This window comes from Prionailurus bengalensis, chromosome E3 (genome assembly GCF_016509475.1).
Source record: "Prionailurus bengalensis isolate Pbe53 chromosome E3, Fcat_Pben_1.1_paternal_pri, whole genome shotgun sequence".
Lineage (NCBI taxonomy): Eukaryota > Metazoa > Chordata > Mammalia > Carnivora > Felidae > Prionailurus > Prionailurus bengalensis.
In genome coordinates this window covers 37,115,723-37,119,418 of record NC_057357.1, presented here as the reverse complement: position 1 = coordinate 37,119,418, position 3,696 = coordinate 37,115,723, and positions in this window count along the sequence as shown.

Here is a 3,696-nt window from a genome sequence, read left to right as displayed (position 1 = left end):
TGCACCCCTAAAGTCCAAAGTGGTTTTCCAAACACCTCTGATCTTGTTTCAACACCCTGCTGCTCTCCAAGAATGGTCAAAGTTCTTAGCATGGCCTCTAAGACCCTGATTGTGTGACTTGTTTATCCTGCTCTTTCTGCTGCCATATGGGCACTGGTTTGATCTCTTAAATGCCAGCTTAGGACCTTCGCCTGAGTTGACTGCCTCTGCCAGGATTGCTTCCAGCCCCACTTTTTCTACCACCTTTGATCATCTTTGAGATATTGATGTGCCACCCTGGACTTTTCCTTTGATGGCACCTATCATACTTACAAGTACCCAATTTCGTAATTACTTCCTTAGTATCTTCCATAACAGACTTTTAAGCCCCGGGAGGGCAGGGAGTGTGCTTCCTTTCTTCACAGCAGTCTTGCTGGGTCTAGCACGGTGCCGGTTCGTGGGGGAACCCTAGCAACATTCAGGTAAGTGAAGGCTGAGCCCAGAGAGGCAGGGAATGTGGGCTTGCTTTTCTGGGTTCCCAGGAACATTGACTGATTGGATTCCACTCTGATCTGGGAGCAGCTGCAGGGACTGATTGGTAATGGAGCTTGTGGGAAAACATCCCCAGCTGCGTGGGTCTCAGCTTTGCCTGGCACTGTTTCTTTGGGATAAGTGCCCACTGAGCTTGCAGATCTTCTCAAGGACTGAGAGAAGTGCCTCCTTCTCCCCATGGTGGTTTAGACTTCCCCCCTTAATCATGCCTGATGCCATGCTGCCAGTACGGCGGGCGTTAGACCAAGGCCAGGGCTGCTCGGATGGCTGCTGCCTCCAGCTGGTCCTGCTTCAACACTCGTTATTCTCTTAGGGAGGCTCTTGGCTTCCAAACATCTGCTTTATGTGGGTCTTGAGCCGCCCCCCGCCAAGTGTGCCATCTTCGGGGAGCAGGTGGAAATGTTACCTTCCATGATGTCTGACGCTGCCCCGACTCTGCTCTTGTGGCAGTGCCTCCTGATCCCACTGCTGGCCAACAGGTTGGGGGACAACTACACTCTGGTTTAATTAAAGGTAAATTGGTGGGATTCCAGCCAAGGGCAGCCCAGAGGCAGGAAGCTGTTGAGCAGATGGCATTACATTTATGTCATAACCCATCTTAATGATCCCATTCCTCAAAGGGCAGAGCCTGGAACATTATACATGGAGGCAAGTCCTTCCCTGTCACTTCCCAGTCTTGCAGGGGTGAGAACAGACCAGAGTTTTTCCTGGGACCAGCCAAGCAAGGGGTATTTCCCTTTATTTCAACTTCTCCTCTGAGGAGGTCTGCAGGTTGGGATGATGCAGGAATATCAGCATGGGCAGTGCGAGGATGGAATTTTTTTTTTTTTTTTTAATGAGATGGAAAGGGTCATCTGTCTTCCTAAGTAAGGTCAAATCCCCATGCTAACAACCCTCAGATTTCATTTGACTGGATCTAGAGGAGGACGGGGAAGGGCTGCCAGGGACTTGGGCTGGCACTTTCCTGACAGAAATGAAAATAGGGACTAAAGCATGAGTTTGATTAAAAATGCTGATTCACACTGTGTACCTCCTATGTGCTAGGGATTGTGCTAGGTTCTGTGAGGAACAGAAATAGGGTTCAGACGCAGGTCCTACCTCAAGCGGTTTGTACTCATTAGGAAGAATAATCCATTTGCATGATTAAACGCTTGTTCTTTCCACATAGGTGTGTTGAGTACTTGCTGTGTGCCATTGGTGGCTATGCTGGGGGTAGAACAAAGCATTCATGTGAAATGGATGGGACACAGTTATGTGGGGGTGACCATCATCCTGTTATTCATTGTGCAAATAATGCCAATAACTAATACAACGGAATACTCACAAGCTTTAGGAAGTGCCACAATGTACACAGTGCTCTAAAGGTATGTCACAGGGGTTCCTTACTTAGTGTGGTACATTGCAGAAGGCTTCCTGGAGGAGGTGTTTGGATTGCAGACCTAAAGGGCCTCATTTGTAAGATGAGCTAATATCACTGATAATATAATTGTCACATTTATTGGTATGTGCCTGGCTCTGTTCTCCGACCTTTACACGCAGTAACTCATTTGCCCTCATGGCAGCCCTGTGGAAAAGGTGCTGTTATTACCCCCGTATATAGGAGTTCCAGTAGCAGAAGGCAACTAAAGACCTTCCCGTGTTGGGGCAATAGGAGGTACAGCTGGAGCTCAGAGTGAGAGAGGGTGAGGTGAGGAGGAAGAGGATGAAGGGTGAGCAGGGGGCAGACCACCCAAGGCCTGGAGGGCTCAGGTAAGGCGTTTGGACGACTTAGGAACAGAGAGAAGCTGCTGAGCGGTAGGAAGCAATGTGTGCTTCAGGAAAGGAACTGAAGGCGTTCTAATGCAGTCAGTGTAGTTGAAAGCAAAGCTGAGAAACTCATTTGGGGTTTATGCACGACACGGGGATTACATTTAAGCAGCAGTTGTTCCGAACAGAAGGCGGCTTCTAATTGCAGTTGTTCGGCATCGAATCCACATTCAAACTTGCAATTATTTCCCTGTTAAAAGAGCTGACGGTTCCCTCTTCCGCAGGGAGGCAGTCTCAAGAGAGCCCTAATCCTGGGGACTTGGCTTACACCCGGGTCCCCTGAGTATCAGACCACATTCCCACGGAGTTGTTCCTGTTGGCGGGCCACAGGGACAGACAGGACGTGGGGCACAGGATAGAGACGAGCTGATGAGGCGGAAGGGCATCTAGATGGATGCATCTAGAGCGGCTTAGTGGAAGGAGGCCATGGCACAGCTTAGCCTAGTCACTATCTCACCTTCTACATAGGGCCAGAAGAAAACATTAACAGTTGCCACAAATTGAGGAATTGATGTGCTCTTATCCCCACCACCACCCTCTTGAAGATGAGGACACAGACAGAGAAGAAAGAACCCGCTACAGTCACATGCCATGTCAAGAGCAGAGCTTACATTCGAAGCCAGGCTGATCTGAGTACAGAGCACAGTGTCTTAACCTCTACACTGTGTTATGTCTCGGGTGGGTGGGAATTCCAGGGAGAAGTGGTGGCTCGTTAAGCCCCAAGTGTCTCTTGAGAGACTCAGAAAGAGGAGCCGGGACTATAGTCACACACACACGCTTCCCTTAGCAGCTACGTGTCCTTGGGCAATTTGCTTACCCTGTCTGGGCCTCATTTGTAAGATGACCTAATATCATTAACAATATGATTGTCGCATTTATTGGCACGTGCCAGGCTCTATCCTCAGGCCTTTACACACAGTACCTCTTTTACCTTCATGGCAGCCCTGTGGAAAAGGTGCTGTTACTATCCCCATTTTATCAGAAGAGGAAACTGAGGCATAGAGAGATTACATGACATGTGCCAGGTCACACAGCTGGGGAGAGGTCCAGTCTGTCTCCTGAGTCACTTAGGTTGTTATAGAGATCAAACGACGTGTTTCACCCACAGTTCTTGCCACAAAACGCCACGTACACAGTAAAAGCCAATACATAGGTTAGGGACATCCACGAATGCTGTTGAACCACTTCGGACTTGGTTTATTTTTTGTGAAATGGGATGATAACAGTTAACAATTCACTAGATTTTTATGATTGTCTGATTTAACATCCTCCTATGATAAAGCTATTATCTCCATTCTACAGATGGGAGAGCAAAGGCTCAGGGAGGTGGCGTGAGTTGTTCAAGGTCATGCATTGATT